The following is a 21,307-nucleotide window of genomic DNA, read 5'->3' as shown; positions in this document are numbered from 1 at the left end:
GGTTTGTTCTTATTTCCACAGGTGATGGAGAACTTTGGGTCAGAACGAAGGATGTCCGCATTATCCATTCAGAAGGACAAGGCAAGCAGAAAAGAAAACACAGGCTGGCCAGGAATCGAAGGAGTCGAAAGAATAAGAAGGCACTACAAGAACTTTTCACCAAGTTGTGCCTCTGGTCATTATTGTAGGCAGTGGTACAGAACACAGCAGCAGAGACAGGAAATACAACAAGATGGACTTTTGTGACAAAACTGCCATGGCCAAGACTGGCTACATGGGGAGAGACAATACCTGAGGTTATTTTACAAGGGAATGCATCTGCAGAACTGGGGAAGGAGTTTAATTTTACACCTCAAAAGAATGGGTCAATTACAGTAAAGTTTAATTTTCAAAGATTGGGATGAGTCACGTTGTGATCATATTTTTGAAATAATAGACCAAAGAAATCAATTAGCAATTGTTCGGAAGAAGAGATGTATTTCATGTGTAGTATTAGGAATTGTATCATTTATAGCTATCATAACTGCTTCTGTATCTTTATCTCAATCTATATCTATCACAAGAAATGAAATGGTTCAAGCTGATTTTATGGATCAGTTAGCTAGCAATGTGTCAAAGGGTTTACAAGGATAGACAATAGGATAGACAATTAATTTTACCATATACTTGAGGGAATGAAGGAAACCATTATTGAAATAGGTGATGAATTGGATATTTTAGAATATAGAACACATTTGAAATGTGATTATAGGTATGAATTTATTTGTCTTACCAATGTTAAATACAATGACTCCCAATGGGAGTGGCAGAGAATACGTAGACATCTGAATGGACTGTTTGGGAATTCTACTGTTGCATTGGACATTGATGATTTATATAAAATTGCTAATGACATTGCAAAGGTGGCTGATGAAGATTTGATGTCAGATAAGACTGCCCAACATATACTTGAATGGCTAGATGAACTCCGTAACCCTTTTGATAACCTTGGACACTGGCTTATGTCTCTATTGTCTTCTTTATTGCCATTATGTTTGATATTGCTGGCCATGCTGTGTTTTGGACCATGTTTGCTCAGGTGCATTGCTAATCGGATAAAGGACCTTGGGACTGAGCTTCATATGCTCCATCTCTGGCAAAAACAAAAAGGGGGAATTGTTAGGGATCTGTAAGGATGTAGAGGGCACAGAGAGTTCACAAGATCTCACTGAACGGCTGAGGCCCCTCTCGGGTATTGGTCCATGAACAAAGATTGCCTGGTTCAGTGCTTCATTCTATGCATCTCTAACTTCCCTAGTTACTCATTAGTCATTAACAGTGTATTTGTGATTGGTGGTAGGTAAGCGCACAGACTATGCATGCACTGTCCTTGAGCACAGCATGGGTTATACGTCATTGTAACTTGAGGCAGAGTTCCTGTTATTTTACTATATAAGTAAGTGCTTTTTTTGCTAGAAATAAACGGAGTTGCTGCCATCTTGTCTCCCGCCTCATCACTGCGCAGCTCGGAGGGGAAAGATCAAGCTGGACTTGAATCTTTCAGGAGAGCTTCCAAAGTGAGTTCATAGGCAATTGGGCTGGTCGCGACATCTATATACTTCTCATTACCCACTGTTTCAGTCTAATATCCATACTATGTCAATGCATGGAGTTTCCAACTTCCTCCAATTTTCTCTCTGTCTTCTCACATACTCTCATCACAGAATTGTACCTCTCTACACACACTAATTCAGTGCTTCACTTTTCTTCACTGCTATGTTTTCAAACCTGCATCTCTTTATTTCCAAATCTTATCCTAATCCATCTTGAGTATTAGACTCTTATGCCACTGAATCTCTTCTTTGAAAATTAGTGCAAGTTTTCTTACACAACTGAAATTCATTGCAAAACTTTTACTTTTCCCTGATTAAAATTGAAACTTCAGGGTTTATAGTTTCTCATTTTGTCAAGTTAAACAGTTGTAAGGTGGTTTCTAAAGGGCTTAAATATGAACAGTCTATTTAATTCCTCTTTGGTGATTTTACTCTTAGGTTAACTAGGCAATTAAATTGTACCAACTCATTAGGAGAAGACCTCCATTGTCATACAATGATATTTTGAATTTTTCCAAATTATTTGCCTTTGATTTAAACAAACCTCTCTCTAAGCTGGAAATGAATTAATACCTACTTTAGGAAGTTCTCAAACACTAGGTAAGGCTCTGAAACTTCAAACTGCAAAACAACTTGCTTTTTGTGGTTGTTATTGTTTCCTTTTGCTTCTGGAACCATTAGAGACAAAACTTTTAGACTGGCTTTGATTCTGTTTAGGATTGAATATTCTGTATTCTATGAAAACACCTCCTTTCCTTATAGTAAAGCAAAAAAGATTTTCACTCTCCAGGGAAAGGAGGGAGTTATAGAGGAGTATGGGTACTGTTTTTATGAAAATTCCCTAAAATCTCTACTTTAACAGTCTTGGAGAGCTGCATTCGCCACCCCCTCCCCAAACACCACCAGGATATTTCAGCGTATATTTTAAAAAATTCAAACCACAATCCCATCATAATTTGGAAATACTTATTAAACAGATTACACTGCAGGCACAAATTTAGTCTCCATGATTTCTACAAATGGGGAAATGATCTCTCTTAGCTGTCTGTCTCTTTTTCTGTGAAATCCGAACTTGACCAGAATTAAGAACATAGAGATGAAACTATAACTTTTGAAAGCTTCAAAACGCTCAGCAAAAACATTCTCACTCTTTTCACCCTTTTTCTTTTGGCTGAACAGGCCACAGGAAAAAGTCAGCTGGATTTACCAGGACACAGAATACTCATTGCTAACAGCATATACTCTGTTACATAAAACAAACCATTTTCTCACTCTTAGGGATAATTGTAAGGTCTATAGGGTTTGGGAGTTCAGGGGAAGGAGAATGAGGCTTCCTGGGCTAATGGTATAGGCTGGCAAAGAGGAGTTTATTAGGCTTCTTAAATGTTTTGCTGTTTTCCTGCCTGATCTTAAGTTTTTCTTTTTCCAGAGAATCTTTTAAGTTATCAATAATACTCTTTTGCTTCCTTTTTTTCCCTTCAATTTCTGCTTCCCAAAGATACCCACAGTCATTCCTAGGAATAAATAAACTTTCACAAATAGATTATAAGAATCAAAACACACATCGTCTGGCCATTGCTGACTAGGGTTTCTTTTAGCATGTTCCTTCCAGATGTGCCATAGGGCTACTAAGTACTTTAGATATAGGACTTTTGGCAATTTCCAGGGTTGATATCAATTTTGCCATATAGACCAGAAAAGACCCAAAATTTGGTTTACTTTGTTGATTTCCCCATGATTTAGTCTATTTTCAGGATGCATTGGGGATCCAGAAAAGTTTGTGTTTTTTAATTCCCTTACATGGGAGAACCGGAGAATAGCTAATATTCTAAGGTAAGAATGGGGGAGAAAACAGAATAGATAGGTTTCTTGCTTATTAGCCTGTGGAATATGAGTAGGCATGGCATAAAGTTCAGATTTCTTTTACTCCTAGCATGAGTAGAAACTTAAAACAAAAGGACACCCTCCTGTTGAAATAAACGGTTCTCTAACTGAGCCTTGTTTTCTATTCCTGAGTCACTGCAAATTGCTTGGCAAGGTATAGGCATAGCTGCTCAAGTCAAACAGTCCCAACTCTGGGCAACAGTTTATGTTTTAAGATTTTCAGGCACAAGAGACCCATGAAAGGAAAAGGAGGAGATAGAAATAGAACAGGCATGCCAATCAGAGATACATTTCCTGTCAAAAAATCTCTGATAGCAAGGCAACTATATAAAAAATAGACCAACATACTAGTCCTTCCTTAGGCTGGACCAGGATAACCAGAAATAACAGTAATTTCCTTATTTCTAACACATCTCCTTGAGTTATTTTCTTTTTTCCTATTTTATTACTAAACAAGTACACAATTAGAAAAGAAAAAGAAACATTATAAACTTGAATATTAAAACTTAAATACAAAATAAGAAAAGAAAAAAGAAGCATGTCATGTGCACAGAGAACATGAGAGGATTCAAAATATATAGCAATAAATTTCCATTTCAAGGCAGCCTTTATAATAAATAGTACATGTGTTGAGAGCTGCCTATCTTTTCTTTGCTTCCTTTAAGTTTTCTTTTGTTCTTTGCTGTGCACTTCTTACTTTTTGCTCCCCCCTTCCTCCTCCTGCCCCCACCTCAGATTAAGTGTGTGTGTGTGTGTGTATACACACACACACACACACACACACACTTACCTATATACATACATATACATACATATGTGCATAAGTATATAGATATATACTTTCCCTAACAAATTCTACTTCTGATCTTTGTTTTTATATTTGTGTCTCTCTTATTTCCTGTCCCTCCTAACTCCTCTACTTTACTTCTACCCACTACCTTGCCCTCCTATTACTTAACCTACCCCCCTCCAAGTATTCTAATTGCAGCATTACCATATTTAAATTAGTTTTTTTCTTGTTGCTTGTAATATTTTATCCTCAAGCTGGGATTTTTCTTTCGATCTTCCCCAATTGTCCCAGGAGGACTCCTGCTCTACCCCTATTCTTATTTATTTTTAGCACTCTATTTTTGCCCTGAGGCAGTATTTCATCTCTTTTGTGGGGGAAAATCTTGAGAGCTTGGAATTTTCTGACCTACTCCACCATCTTCTCAGAATCCTCTCCTCCTTGAGTTATTTTTGGGCTAACCTCATATAATATGTGGAATTTGAAGAAAATGACTCAATACCCATGGAGTTTAGGGGACAGTCAGGTCCCAGGAGGCTGATGTGGGTAAGAAATATTACCTAGCAGGCACCTCAGTGATCCTGGAGAAGGAGTCTCCCCTCTCTTGCCCAAGAGTTCCAGTCATCCTGATGACTATGCCAAATTGTTGGGGAATTCTTCAACCCAGATGTCCTAAAATCCTCTTGGTGAATAATTCTTTCTATCCTGGTTTGTTTGACTGGAGGTAAAAAAATCAAGGGCAAGGATACAAGATTAAAAAAAAGTTTAATTAGCATCAGCTGATAGGCAATTGCCAGGTAGATAGCAACTCCACAGAACAAGGAGAGATACAAGTATATGGTAGGGTTTTACATAGCTTTAGGGCAACATTAAAAGTGGCAAAAGGAGCCTATCAGGTGAGGCTCTTCAGCCACTTTCTTTATTTGGCAGGCTGAGTAATAGGGACAGGATATCAAGTAATTTGGGGGAGAGTGTGTTAACCTTGGAGACGCATGAGTTACATAGAAGACCAGGTTTGTTCCAATGGGATGTTTTCTCTGTAGTGATCTTATCAGATATCCTGGCAAGAAATATGTATGGCAGTGGAGGCCTTCTTCAAGATAGAAAATCAAGGGGCAGCTAGGTAGCAAAGTGCATAGAGCTGCAGCCTTGGAGTCAGGAGGACCTGAGTTCAAATCTGGCCTCAGATACTTAACTAGCTGTGTGACCCTGGGCAAGTCACTTAACCCCAATTGCCTAAGCAAAAATAAAAAAAAAGTAAATAAATAAATAAGGTAGAAAATCATAAGGCTTATCCTTCCATTACCAGCCTGAGAGTCACTATTTATACAGCACTGTACCTCTGTTTCTCTGATTTCTAAGATTTTTTTTTCCTGGAGAGATGCTTTTCCCCAAACTCACAGTCTACTTCCTAACACCAAAGGAATTCTACCAACCCATGCCTAAACCTGCTCATGGTTAGCATATTCAAAGGTGTCTATTTACCCTATATTAGTATCTTGTTAAAAATCTATAGCTGCCTTTGTCCTCCTCTTGTGTACAAAACATTAGCCTTAATTGTGGGAGACACTCACAACCAGCCTGAAACTTTGGACAGCTCCTCAGAACCAGAACCTGCATTAAAACCTAGGTTGTAATTAGGTGAATTAGTACATTCAGCCCTTGTATGCTGTTAATCTTGTGGCTGGTGTGATAGTCTCTTTGCCACCAAACCTCCTGCCTCGACTGCTGCCTGGATGGAAGGTGGAGCTGAGACACTAATCAAGATGGGGGCGGGGATTATATGGGTGCCCTTTGCTCAGCCTAAGACTTAACCTTATCTTACCTTTTCCCATCAGAATCCCCTGTGATTACGAATCATTCAGTAACCACTGATCCCCAACATTCACTTTCCATTCTCTCATCCCCATTCACCTCAACACTACCACTCCAAGGCCACATTCTATCTTTGTGCCCCTTATACAATATCCTCTGGAACTCTTCTTCCATAATTAACATATTTCCTTTCATTACACCTCTCCCTCTCAAGCACGTGTACTTTCTCCAGATAATACTATACTCCTAGCTACTCTTTCTAGTATTTGCTGTCCTTTCTCTCATATCCTTGCTGGCATATTAGTTCCTAGAAGAGGGGCCAGAATACTTCTTTCTCTCCACTGCCACTTCCAGATTCTCCCTTTGCCACATTCACACAGCCACTCCTTATATGAGATTAACCCTATTCAAATTTAACACTCAATGAAGATCTTTGTAGGAGTTGTCTATTGGCCCTACAGTATTTTCTCTTCTTTCTTAATGAGTTAAGTATTTGATTCACAGACTTCCTCTCCATCTTAACTTTTGGCCCTAGTACCAGGGGATGTCAACGTTTAAGTTGCTTTTCCCTCAAAAACCTTTATACTTCTTTTCTACCTCAAGTCTGGCCCTAATACTAGGAGATTTCAACATATGGATTGCTGTGTCAAATACTCTAGCCTTCCAAGTCCTCAATCTTTTTAACCTTCCTGACCTTCTCCTCACTCCACCTGAATTACACACAGGCCTGTTAGACCCTACATATCACCATAATCTACAGGTGCTCTACTTGAGTGATCAAATACTTTGAAATTCCTTCTCAGATCTTGACCTCTTATTATTTTATCTTTCCCTATCCCTTCTTTCTTCTAAACACCTCTTAACAGGATTTTCAATTCCTTTACCTCTCAGTATTTTCACTGCTCTTCCTAATCTAGATCACGTAGTTAATCAAGTTTAATACCCCTCTGTCTTTTGTACTTAAATCCCTTGTCCCCTGTCTAATCAGCACTCACACCTTGCCCAACAACAATTCTGGATTACTTGTATCATCTGCCTCCTCTGCTCCTATTCATGTGTTGGAGGGGATCACACAATATAGAGCCAAGTCTACTAAAAGTTTATGTTACATAATCTAGACTGGACCCTCACCACAGTAAGACAACCTTTTTATTGTTCCCTAAATAATTCTCTATCACATTTCCTATAGTCTGTTGCAAGCTTCTTCTCTCCTCAAATCTTTCACACCATTCCCTCCCTACCCCTAAATCCCTCAGCTGAGGATCTCACTTCATACATTACTGAGAAAATAGAGATAATTTTCAGTGAGCTTCATTTTTTCCACTTTATAACACCATCTCTCATTATCTCCTCCTTTACTTCAATTTTTGGTGAAGACCATAACCTTTTTACTCCCCATAATCATAACCTTTTTACTCCCCATAATCATATCTCCTTAAAATTCAATCTATGATTTCTTCTCTACTACCTAGAAACATGCCCTTATCTCTCCCGTGATGAAGTTCATTTAATCCTACCATCACCTAAAGCTATTGTCTTATTTCTGTCCTCCCTTTCATAGCCAAACTCTTAGAAAAAGCTATCTACATCACAGGGCTACTAAGGGGTACAGTGGATAGAGTGCTGGGCCTGAGTCAGGAAGACTCATTTTCATGAGTTCAAATCCAGCCTCAAATATTTCCTAGTTGTGTGACCCTGGGTACTCTTAATTCTGTGTCAGTTTCCTTATCTTTAAAATGAGTTGGAGAGGGGGCAGCTAGGTGGCGCAGTGGATAGAGCCCCGGCCCTGAAGTCAGGAGTACCTGAGTTCAAATCTGGTCTCAGACCAAACACTTGATACTTACTAGCTGTGTGACCCTGGGCAAGTCACTTAACCCCAAATGCCTCAAAAAAAAAATGAGTTGGAGAAGAAAATGGCAAACCACTACAGTATCTTTGCCAAGAAAACCTCAAATGGGGTCACAAAGAGTCAGATACAACTGAAAATGATTGAACAGCATCTACACCATTGGTGTCAAACTCAAATAGATATGAGGACCACAAAAATGTCATCTGACTATATATTGATTCCAAAATGTCATGTTATCAAGGTATAGCCAAGATGGCAGAATATAGGTAGAATTTTTGCTGAGTCCTCCCAACCTGCTAAACAACTTTTAAAAAAGCATGTCAAATAAAATTCTGAGTGAGATAACAACAAAAAGTCATAGTAAGATATTTTACTAGCCTAGGACAGCTCAGGAAGACAGAAAGAAAGGTCTGTGGACACAGGGGTGGGGGCTAGGTGGGAGCATGGCATAATGGAAGCAATACTGGCCAGTAGAATTTGAAGGTGATGGCACCAGAAGTATTCAGCACCCAAGGACGGTAAAGGAAATAAACATGTGGTCATAAAAAGGGGACTGCAGTGCACTGGACTTAGGACTGGGCTTGTTCACCCATTACCCAGTTTTGAGTCATAGTTTCAGGGCCAAGAAGAGCAGCTGAGGCCTGTGATGGTGAGAGAGCAGAGGTCCTACCTAGGTAAGGACCAGAGTGCAGATCAGGAGGATAGCGACCAGGACTCTCCCTGGATCACACCACCTTGGAAGCACCAAAAACCTCCATGTTCCTAAATTTATCCACAGAAACTCAGGCTAGATATCCCGGCCCCCCCCATCCCCACCACCCTGAGTAAGCACAGTCCAGCTCTAATATAAAGTCTAAAGTCAAGAACTAGACTGGGAAAATGAGCAAACAAACAAAAAAAAGGAACCCAACCACAAAAATCTACAAACTCAAAAGAAGATGTCTTGAAAACAAGCTATACCTCAAAGAAAAAATGAATATTGGACACAAACTCAACAAGAATTCCTAGAAGAGCTAAAGAAATATTTAAAAAGAACAAAAAGGGAGCAACTAGGTGGCACAGTGGATAAAGCACTGGCCCTGGATCAGGAGGACCTGAGTTCAAATCCAGCCTCAGACACATAACACTCACTAGCTGTGTGATGCTGGGCACTTAGTCACAACCCCAATTGTCTCACCAAAAAAATAAATAAAAAGAGCAAAAAGATGCTTTCAAAAATCAAATAAGGGCAATAGAGGAAAAATGAGAGCAATGATAGAAAATTTTGAAAAAAGAATTAACAGCTTGCTAAAAGAAGTACAAAACCTCACTCAATAAAAAGAACTCCTTAAAAATCAGAATTGGTCAAGTAGAAGCTAATGACTCTATGAGACGTCAAGAAACAATAAAACACAGTATAAAAAATGAAAAAATATAAGAAAATGTGAAAGATCTCATTGGAAGAATAACTAACTTGCAAAATAGACCAAAGAGAGATAATTTAAGAATTATTAGACTACCTGAAAGCCATAATAATAATAAAAAAAGAGCCTAGATACCATATTTCAAGAAATAATAAAGGAAAACTGTCTAGCTATCATAGATCAGAGGGCAAAGTTGTTATTGAAAGAATCCATCAATCATTTTCTGAAAGAGATTCTAAAACAAGAACTCTCAGAAATATTTTAGCCAAATTGCAGAGCTCCGAGGTCAAGAACAAAAATGCTACAAGCAGTCAGAAAGAAATAATTCAAGGGCCATGAAGTTATAGTCAGGATCCCACAAGATTTAGCAGCTACCATGATAAAGAAATGGAAGGCTTAGAATATGATATTCTGGAAGGCAAAGGAGTTTGGATTACAATAAAAAATAACCTGCCTAGCAAAATTGAGCAAATCCTACTGGAGAAAAATGAGTATTTAAAAAAACAAGAATTTTATATAGAAAATTTGACATTTGAACACAAGACTCAAGAAAAGCATAAAAAGGTAAACATGAATGAGAAAACATAAGGGACTTCAAAAAGGTTAAACTTTTAACATTCCCATATGAGAAGATACATGTAGCTCTTGAGAAATGTCATCATTATTAAGGCACTTAGAAGGATTTTACTTAGTGAAAAAGCATGTGTATGAGTCCATTATGTTGGGTTGATCTCAAAAAAATAATGAAAGAGTGGAAAAAGAGAGATGCACTGGGAGAAAGGGAAAGGGTGAGGAAGAAAAGGGAAAACTATTTCACATAAAAGGTATAGAAAGAAGAGTTTTTATAATGGAAGGGAAAATGAGGGAGAGCAGGCAGTGTTCGGACCTTATCTCATCTAAATTTGTTCAAAGAAGGAAGTATATGAAGGGACTAAAAGAAAGAAAAGATATAAGAGGGAGAGTAGATTAAGGGAGGCAATGACCAAAAGCTAAACAGATGGTTGAGCGGGGGATAAGGTAAAAAATAAAAGGATAAATAAAAGAGAATAGGATGGAGGGAAATCCACAGTTAGCAATCATAACTGTGAATGTGAATGGGATGAAATCTCCTATAAAATGGAAGTAGATAGCAGGATGGATTAGAAACCAGAATCCAAAAAAATGTTGTTTACAAGAAACTCACTTGAAGCAGAATGACACACACAGTTAAAATAAGGAACTGGAAAAGAATCTATTATGTGTCAGCTGAAATAAAAAAGGCAGAGGTAGCAATTATGATCTCAGACAAAGCAAAAGCAAAAATAGACCTAATTAAAAGAGAAAATCAGAGGAACTACATTTTGCTAAAAGGTACCATAGACAATGAAGTAATATATAGTAAACATATATGTGCCAAATGGCTATCATCCAGATTCTCAAAAGTTAAATGAGTTGTAGGAGTAAATAGACAGTAAAACTACAATAGTGGGGGACCTCAATTTACCCTTCTCCATCATAGATAAATTTAATCGTAAAATAAACAAAAAAGAAATTAAGGAGTATAATAGGAGATGAACAGAATTTTAGAAAAATTAGATATAATAAACCTCCAGAGAAAACTAAATAGGAATAAAAAGCCATGTAACTTTTTCTCAGCTATACTTGGCACCATCAAAAAACTAACCATGCATTAAGGCACAAAAACCTCACAAACGAATGCAGAAAAGCAGAAGTATTAAGTGCACCTTGTTTGGACCATAGTTCAATAAAATTTATATTCAATAAAGGGCCTTGGAAGCACAGATTATGTGGAATGAGTAACTTTGATAGACCTAGCTCTTCTCAGCAATGCAAGGATCTAAGACATCTCCAAAAGTCTCATGATGGAAAATGTTATCTACATCCAGAGAAATAGCTATGGAGTTTGAATACAGATCGAAGCATATTATTTGCTTTTTTTCCCTTCTGTTTTGTTTTGCTTCTTCTTTCTTGTGGTTCTTCCTATTGGTTCTAATTCTTCTTTACAATATGACTAATATGAAAATATATTTAATAGGAATGTATATGTAGAGCCTATATCAGATTGTACATCATCTTGGGGATGGAGGTGGGAAGGGAGGGGGAGAAAAATTAAAAACTCAAAAGCTTATGGAAGTGATTGTTGAAAACTAAAAATAAATTAATTAATAAAAAAGAAAAAAGAATGAGTGGAACAAGGAACAAATCATACAAATTATCCATAATTTCATTAAAGATAATGACAATGAAACAATATATCAAAATTTGTGGAATGAAGCCAAAGCAATACTTATGAGAAATTGTATATCTCTAAAAGGAGATCACTATACAGAGATTTTATATCTTTAAAAGAAGGAACAGATCAATGAACTGGGCATGCAACTAAAAAAACTAGAAAAACAACAAATTTAAAACCCCCCAATTAAACACCAAATTAGAAATCCTAAAAATCAAAAGAGAGATTAATAAAATCAAACGTAAAAAAATCATTGAAATAACAAAATTAAGAGGAGCTGGTTTTATGAAAAAAATCAATAAAATAGATAAATCATTGGCTAACCTGATTAAAAAAAAACACTAAAATACAAATATCAAAAATGAAAAGAGTGAAGTTGCCACCAATGAAGATGAAATTAAAGCAATTTTTAAAAGTTATTTTGCCCAACTATATGCCAATAAAAATGGCAATCTAAATGGAATGGATAGTTACAAAAATATAAATTGCTTAGATTAACAGAAGAAGAAATAGAATGCTTAAATAACCCTATTTTAGAAAAAAAATTGAACAAGCCATAAATAAACTAAGAAAATGTACCCAGGACCAGATGGATTTACAAGTGAATTCACACTGAAAGTTATGAGTTAGATTTTTATTTTCCTCCATTTGTCTCTTAATATTGTTTTTTTCAGGTTATGATTTTTCCCCCCATTTCCATCTTCAGTTAATCTTTTTTAAAATGGTGTTATTCCCACTGGCTTGTTTCCCATTGAGTGAGATAGATGAAGTTTCCTCAGTACTAAAACTCATAAATTCCCTTTGTACCCCCAAAGCAGTAAAACTTGATGAATCTGCAAACATTTGCTGTGCATTAAGCAACAGCTAACCTGTGCTCCGATTCCTCTAGCAAGGTAGACTGCTAGCTTAACCACCAGGGGCTTCCTGCTTATCTGTCTCTAGGCAGAACTTCTAAACCGTTATCCAAAGTCTTCCCAATCCTTTGTCTCTGGGCAGAACTTCCAAGTAGATTATCAAAAGTCTTCCCAAGCTTTTGTCTCTAGGCAAATATTTCCAAATTAGGATATTATTGTACTAAGGGTCTTAGAAAGCCACGTTTAGATTGTGCACCCTGAAAACCAGCCAAAAGAAGAAGGGTTCAGGAATGGGGAGGGCGTGTCACATTAGCACTATAAAACTTTGTTCCCCCCTAACAGACTTTGCACTCCCTGGCTGTTGCTGCTTGAGCCAGGAGGGCTGTGCCCTTTCTCATGAGAAAGAATAAAACCTTTTCTGATCTCTGACTCAGCCTCCGAACTTTTAATTCTAGTGTGGCTGTTGTCCCACACACTCTCCTCCCATTTCTTACCCCTTTTCCTTTAGAGTTTTGCTAAATAGTTCCTTTTTCTTTCCTGCTTTTATCTGGTTATTTAATCCTCCCCCTCTTTTTTTCCCTCAGTCAAGTAGATTCCCCCTCCTCTCCTACCTCTCTACTAGTCTTATTCATTAGTTTTCTAAATTTCATTTTTTGTATATGTCCCTTTCCAGATAGGATTTCTCTTCCTCTCTATCCTCTCTGTCTATTCCAGACCCTCATTCTCTGGTACATGGCCCCTACACCTATCTAGTCTCTATTCTCTGCTTTCCTCATGGGACCAAAACTTCTGATGTATCCATTCTGGGATTTTCCTTCTAGGCAGTTTCTGTCCCTGCCTTGTAAAGCTTGCCCCGAGGATTCTTTTCCATTGCTCCTCATACCCAGAAAAAAAAAATTTCATCAAGCAACAGAGAGAACACTGCCTCAAGCCAGGATACTAACCCCATCCTGTTTATGCAGCCTACCACTGACCAAAGACCTAACCTCTCCCCAGGCAACTTCCTTCCCCATTTGCCTCAAAATCCCTTCCCTGGGTCCATGCTTTCCCTTTCCCCAAGCCACCAGTTACCCCCAGGAGTTCCAATTCTCCCTTCCCAAGGCAGGAGGAATGGTCTTTTTGAAGCACTAAATCTCTGAAGACAACACCCAGTTCAAGGTCCCCATCTCCCTTCACAGAACATCTCTTCATCTATAGGAGCATTAATTAGTGACATCCCTTCTGTTATACTCCAGTTCTAAAGCCAGTGCCCTTTAAGTTCAGGTTCAATGTTGGGAGGAAATGAGGCACTCATTTGTCACTGAACATTTTTAAAAAGGAGGAGCTTTACTTTGCCCTAATAAAGCCAAGATATGCAACAAGGATTCAGAGGCACTTAGTTTCTATGGACATGGCCCCCCTCATCTCCATCTAGAATCACATCTGTTCAATCAATCCTCTGGGTATATTGACTTGTGTGGTCGCAGGGACCCATTGAGTGAGTCTGAGAGCACAGAGCCCATATGACTTAGGCTTTTTATTGGCCCTAGGCTAAGAAGCTGTAGCAGAGAAGCTGGTGCCAATTAGGTTTTGTAGGGGAAAGAAGCTTCATCAAAGAAGCCATTAGAGAAACTGGGCCAAAGGAAGATGTGGGGGCTGTGTATGAGGATGAAGCTCTGTCAGGGTAAAGGGAGCTGTGGCAGGAAACTGCTGTTCAGTCACATATTATGCCTGGTGACAGGATCCTAATGGGCTTCTAACAGATCTTCCACGATTTAAATAACTAGACAGTCCTCCTGTCAGGGGTAGTTATACGGCAGGGAAAAAAGGGGGCAGGAGCAGGGCACAAAATAAAAACAAAACAAAAATGTTGAAGAATGAAAAATGCAGAAGTCCTAAGCCTTCCTTTCTTCCTTCAGAAAGAATAAGTCTCAAAATCTCACAGTCTAGTCCATGTGATAAGTAATGCCACGTCTTTGAAGTTTACAGGGAGTCACCTCATGCAGATTGGGGATGATGAACCAGAGCAGCACTAAGAACACTGGAGCCACAGAATAGATGACATCCCGGTATAGTCACAGATATCTTCTCCTGGTATGAGGTGATGATGATGAACAGGAGCAACTCCAGCCACATCAGGGCCTCTGCGTGGACACTTCTAGTGATTAACAATTCTTAATACTACATCAGAGTTATCTGCAGTAAAGTGGCTGTAAGTCTCTTGCACACAATCTCCCGATCTAAGTCGACAGCTAGGCTTTCCTTACCACCAAACATTCAGTATTCCTTGGCCCATATGCCAAAAGCTCCCCTTTCCTGAGAGCTGTATCAAGGGAATTATACAAAATCTTTGCCCCCTCCCCTTAAGCCTCTGTGGAGGGGCTGCCTCCTTCTTCCACTCTTTCTCTCATCAATTGATGCAGAATTACCACCAAGTCAACTACAGGATCTCCTTTTTTCCAAGTAAATATACATCAACTACAGTTATATAGCAAAAATTTCACCTCCCCCACGCTATTCGAAAGCAAGACACCTCTCAACAGTACCACTCATTGGTTCTTCAAGCCTTTTCTGGGAACAAGTTCCTTGAACCACTTCAAAGGAAAGGAAGTCTGCCAATTGAGGGGAACTCCAGGGTGTTTGGAACCCTCTGAGAGGGTCTGAAGTTGAGGAAGGGTGGGGCAGCTAGGTGGCACAGTGGATAGAGCTCCGGCCTTGGAGTCAGGAGTACCCGAGTTCAAATATGGCCCCAGATATTTGACACTTACTAGCTGTGTGACCCTGAGCAAGTCACTCAATCCTGATTGCCTCGCCAAAAAGCAAAAAAAAAAAAAAAAGGCAAGAAGTTGAGGAAGGGCTAGAGAGGATTAGTTAAAACTAACACAGTCCATTCATTTTTTTTTTGTTTTTAACATTTTAAAAAATTAATTTATTTTGAATTATCAACAATCAGTTCCATAAGCTTTTGAGTTTTAAATTTTTCTTCCCCTCCCTCCTCAAGTCCCTACCCAAGATGGCGTGAAATCTGATATAGGCTATATATATACATTCCTATTAAACATATTTTCATGTTAGTGATATTGTAAGTAAGAATTAGAACTAATAGGAGGAACCACCAGAAAGAGGAAACAAAACACAACAGAAGAAAAAAAATAGGAAATAGTTTGCTTTGATCTGCATTCAAACTCCATAGTTCTTTCTCTGGATGTGGATAGCATTTTCCATCCCAAGGCCTTTGGAGATGTCTTAGATCCTTGTATTGCTGAGTAGAGTTAAGTTTATCAATATTAGTCATCGCACAATGTGGTTGTTATTGTGTACAACGTTCTCCTGGTTCTGCTCACTTCACTCAACATCAGTCCATACAAGTCTTTCCAGGTTATTTCTGAAGTCTGCCTGCTAATCATTTCTTACAGCACAGTAGTATTCCATTACATTCATATACTACAACTTGTTCAGCCATTCCCCAATTGATGGGTATCCCCTCAATTTCCAATTCTTTGCCACCACAAAAAGAGCTGCTATAAATATTTCTGTACATGTGGGTCCTTTTCCCATTTGTATGATCTCTTTGGGATATAGCCCTAGAAGTACTATTGCTGGGTCAAAGGGTATGCACATTTTCATAGCCCTTTGGGCATAGTTCCAAATTGCTCTCCAAAATGGTTGGATCATTTCACAACTCCACCAACAATGCATTAGTGTTCCAATTTTCTCACATCTTCTCCAACATTTATCATTTTCCTGTTTTGTCATGTTGGCCAATCTCATAAGTGTGACATGGTATCTGAGAGTTGTTTTGATTTGCATTTCTCTAATCAATAGTGATTTAGAGCATTTTTTTCATCATATGACTATAGATGGCTTTAATTTCTTCATCTGAGAACTCCCTGTTCATATCCTTTGACCATTTATCAATTGGGGAATGACTTGTATTCTTATCAATTTGACTTAATTCTCTATATATTTTAGAAATGAGGTCTTTATCAGACAGACTGGTTGTAAAAAATCTTTCCTAATTTTCTACTTTCCTTCTAATCTTGGTACATTGGCTTTGTTTAACACAGTCCATTCTTTTTTTTATGTTGTTTATCCTTTATTTTCTTTTTTTTAATTAAATTAAATTAATTTATTTTGATTTATCAACAATCACTTCCATATGCTTTTGAGTTGAAAATTTTTCTCCCCCTTCTTCCCAGCCACTCTCCCCGTGACAGTGCACAATCTGACATAGGCTTTACATTTATGTTCCTATTAAACATATTTTCATATTAGTGGAGTTGTAAGTAAAAATTAAAACCAATAGGAAGAACCATCAGAAAGATGAAACAAAACTCAACAGAAGGTAAAAATAAGTGATAGTGATTTGACTTCCATAGTTCTTTCTTTGGATGTGGACAGCATTTTCCATCCCGAGGTCTCTGGAGATGTCTTAGATCCTTGTAATGCTGAGAAGGGTTCAGTTTAACAATATTAGTCATCGCATAATGTGGCTGTTATTGTGTACAAAGTCCTCTCAGTTCTGCTGAGTGAAGACTCAGCATCAGATCATATAAGTCTTTCCAGGTTTTTCTGAAGTCAGCCTGTTCATCATTTGTTATATAGCACAATACTATTCCATTACATTCATATACCACAACTTGCTCAGCCATTCCCCAATTGATGGGCATCCTCTCAATTTCCAATTCTTTGCCACCACAAAAAGAACTGCTATGAATATTTTTGTACATGTGGGTCCTTTTCCCACTTGTTTGATCTCTTTGGGTTATAGCCCTAGAAGTGCTATTGCTGGATCAAAGGGTATGCACATTAACACAGTCCATTCTTAACAGGTCTTCTTGGAGCCCTGTAGGCTACAGCTCAGCCAACTGGAAGAATTTATGAGTACATTTCCTTCTTCAGGTATCTCCTGTTAACCAGATTAGTGGCTGTTATGCACACCTCCCTTTGTAGCAGATGGAATCATTGCAAAACCAGGCAAAACAGCATATCTTAGGAGCCTGCCCCTTACAATCTGGAGTCCATTTGGCCTTTGGAGGAGACAAGGTTCTGATGGGGTATGGGCCCAAGATGGGCCCCCAAAAACCCCCCTCCCTAGAACCTTTTACCTGGTCAAAGAAGTCTAGCAGTCTCCTGAGGTTATTCTTGTTCCTATCAAGTGGATTTTCCTTATTGCCTAGGCCCAATCTCCCAATTCTTTGTTACCCTAATTAAGCCTAGTCCTCCATTGTCTATTCCCGGATAGCTCATTCAACCTCCCAGACACCCCCATCTGGATTCTCTTAGGACCCTCCCCCAGTCACCCCAGCTTCCAGATCCTCCCTAAACTCCTCTTCTAGTCACCCCAGCTTACTGGCCACTCCCATCAAGACAACTGGCCACTCTCATCAAGATACCCCTTCTCCCAGCCCCCCCTCACCCCCGTCACCCCAAACTACTTGACCACTCTTAGATCCCTCCCATAGTCTTTCTGTATATAAGATCCATCCTGGCCACCATTTAAGGGATGAGACTTCCTTATGCCCGCCCAAGTGTCAGAGATGGTTAGATTTCTTAAGACTGTGGCCTATATGGCTCGTCTTTAATAAACCTTGTCTTTGGCTGAAAGAAGGCTTGGGTCGAATTCTTTTGTCCAGGACCTGCCTGTCAAGATTTTGGGGTCCCAGTACCCCTAAACCTCTAGACCTCAACAGTTCCAGAGTCTGGACTGGCATAATCACCACCTGTTTGCGAAGAATATTAACACCAAAGGGACTCAGGCAAGCATGATTTCTAATGTACAATTTCAATTTTGTAATAGAAGCCTCCTGTGCTCTAACCATCTTCTTAGAGGAACCAACTTTCATTACCCAACCTATAATAGGTTGATTGTATGACAAAGGGTGATTGTATGACCTAGTGTTATCTTTTCAGAAGCATCTAGGGCCCAATAAGACACAAGCAATTGCTTTTCTTTTCTTGTTTTTTTTTTAAGGCAGTTGGGTTAAGTGACTTGCCCAGGGTCACACAGCTAGTAAGTGTCAAGTGTTTGGTCTGAGACAAGATTTGAACTCAGGTACTCCTGCCTTCAGGGCTGGTGCTCTATTCACCGCGCCACCTAGCTGCCCCATGCAACTGCTTTTCAAAAGCAGTATAGTGAGTAGCTACTCTGAGGAACTTGGAGCTCCAGACTCCTGGCAGTGGCTTACTCTGGTCACATCTTGGCACCTTGCCAAAGGCTACACTTTGCCTGGTTTTTATAGACAGAGATCTCCAGAAACAGTTCTTTTGGAGAGTTCAAGGGGAGAGATTGCTAGACATCCTACTTTACGTCTTCCACTGTAGCCTGTTTTGGGTCCTACTTGAAAGACACTAACTGTGAGTGACTTCATAGATCAAGGTTATCAGAATATCCAGGAAGGGAATGTAGGTTTTCCAAAATCTAGATAGAGTCCAGTAAGTCTCTGGGCTTCTTTCTCAGATTGAGGGAAAGCAAGTGTCAGTAGCTTATTCCCAACTGTGCCTGGAATACTCTGCCCTTTCCTCACCTACTTTATTCCCCAATACTTGATTGAGAGAGCTGGACCCTGGATTTTCTTAGGATTGATTTTCCATCCCTTTTCTTTCATAAGGGTCACTATATGATCTAGGGCTTCTGCCACTGTGGCCTCATCCTTGTCAACATTATGTCATCAATACAGTGGTATATGCCAATGCCTTCAAGAAAGGAGGCTTCTTTCAGACACCTTCACCATAATGCCTACTATAATGTGGCAGTAAGAAGAGTTCAGGTAGCCCTGTAGAATGATGGTGAAGGTATATTGGATTCCTTCTCAGGTGAAAGCAAACTGTTCCTGACTAGTTTTAGCTACAAAATAAAGAAAAAAACACTGGCAAGGTGACAGCCCTATGCCCTCTCACCCTGGGCCTGGGCTAACTGGTCTACAACATTGATAATATCAGTAACAGCTGTAGAAATAAGTCTGATAACTAAGCTGCTGGGTACCATGTGCCTTTCTGACACATAACACAGGGTTGTTGGAAGGGGATCTTGTACAACTAAGTACTCCAGCTTTTCTTCATCCCCATCACTAGAGAAGAAATATCTTTCACCCCTTTAGAGACCTGATATTACATAGTGTAAACTACATAGGCTGTATCAGGTCCCTCATGCCAAGACCACACCTCTCTTTTCACTCCTCTCTTTTCTTACTATTAGAAGATACCTTGTTTTCCAGGACTAAGGCCCAGCAAGCAAGCTATGCCCCTGAGCTTGGCATAACAACAGTCCTTTGTGCTCTCCCTCTAGATGAACTCTGCTGCAGCTAAACTATAGAATTGGATCAAACCAGTCCCAGGTGGTCCCTGAACTCTGACAAGCACCTTTAGGAACCACATTCTGGTCATGAAGTCCTGCTATGAATAGACTTTTTGTCACTACGCAAACTTGCCTCATTGTTGCCATTCCTCACTGCTTGGTTCTCTGTTTAACCACAACTATATGTATCAAAGCTTAGTTTGCTGCCTTGGGGTTTCCTTAGTTCTAGAGCAGATCCTAGCACATGTGTCTAGTTTCCCTCCTCCAACAGAATAAAGAAGGCTTCTTGCCTATAACCTCTGTGGTTCTTTGGTAATTTATTTTCAGGGTTGACAGTTGTGTTGCAAGAATTTCCAGTGTCATATACACTTTTGCTGTCATACACTTTTCCTTTAGACACTTCACCCCCTCCCTTGCAGAGGATGTCAGGGCTAAAAGGCTTTGCACTTCAAACTTCCACAGCCTGTGGAAACTCTTTGCTTCCTTTTACAGAATGAATTAAAAGTGTTAGAGCCACCAAATAAGAGATAGAGAACATTATGAAATGCAAAATGTATCATTTTGATTACATTAAATTGAAAAGGTTTTGCACAAAGCCAATGCATCCAAGATTAGGAGGAAAGTAGAAAACTGGGAAATAGTTTTTACAGTGTCTCTGATAAAGGCCTCATTTCTAAAATATTTAGAGAATTAAATCAAATTTATAAGAATATATCATTCCCCAACTGATAAACAGTCAAAGGATGTGAACAGGGAGTTCTCAGAGAAAGAAACTAAAGCTATCTATAGTCATATGAAAAAATGTTCCAAATCACTATTGATTAGAAAAATGCAAATCAAAACAACTCTGAGGTACCACATCACACCTATCAGATTGGCCAACATGACAAAACAGGAAAATGATAAATGTTGGAGAAGATGTGAGAAAATTGGAACACTAATGCATTGTTGGTGGAGTTGTGAAATGATCCAACCATTTTGGAAAGCAATTTGGAACTATGCCCATAGGGCTATAAAAATGTGCATACCCTTTGACCCAGCAATAGTACTCCTAGGGCTATATACCAAAGAGATCATACAAATGGGAAAAGGACCCACAAGTACAGAAATATTTATAGCAGCTCTTTTTGTGGTGGCAAAGACTTCGAAATTGAGGGGATGCCCATCAATTGGGGAATGGCTGAACAAGTTGTAGTATATGAGTGGAATGGAATACTACTGTGCTATCAGAAATGATGAGCAGGCAGACATCAAAGAAACCTGGAAAGACTTACATGAACTAATGCAGAGTGAAATGAGCAGAACTAGGAGAACATTATACACAGTAACAGCCATGTTGTAGGATGACTGACAGATAGACTTGGCTCTTCACAGCAATACAAGGATCTAAGACATCTTCAAAAGACTTGTGATGGAAATTGCTATCCACACCCAGAGAAAGAAATATGAAATCTGAATGCAGATGGAAGCATACTATTTGCTCTCCTTTTCCTTTGTTGTTCTGTTTTATTGCTTCATTCTTGTAGTTCCTCCCATTAGTTCTAATTGTTCTTTACATCATGACTAATGGGAAAATATGCTTAATATGAACGTATAAGTAAAGCCTATACCAGA

At 39.0% G+C, this 21,307-nt stretch overlaps 1 protein-coding gene across 1 annotated transcript in view; it reads left to right on the top strand.

Moving 5' to 3' along the window:
- The first annotated feature begins 1,536 nt into the window (after positions 1–1,536).
- The window catches only part of UGGT1 (UDP-glucose glycoprotein glucosyltransferase 1), a 130,683-nt gene continuing 110,912 nt past the window's right edge, over positions 1,537–21,307 (top strand). Inside the window, exon 1 of the mRNA XM_078146785.1 lies at positions 1,537–1,556. The gene's annotated coding sequence lies outside the window, so the exon portion shown is untranslated. The remainder of the gene's footprint in view (positions 1,557–21,307) is intronic.

The sequence above is a fragment of the Phascolarctos cinereus genome, unplaced genomic scaffold (assembly GCF_003287225.1).
Source record: "Phascolarctos cinereus isolate Bilbo 61053 unplaced genomic scaffold, phaCin_HiC Scaffold_726;HRSCAF=1367, whole genome shotgun sequence".
Classification (NCBI taxonomy): Eukaryota; Metazoa; Chordata; class Mammalia; order Diprotodontia; family Phascolarctidae; genus Phascolarctos; species Phascolarctos cinereus.
The sequence above is the reverse complement of the archived record's forward strand: the minus strand, read 5'-3'. Positions and strand labels throughout refer to the sequence as shown.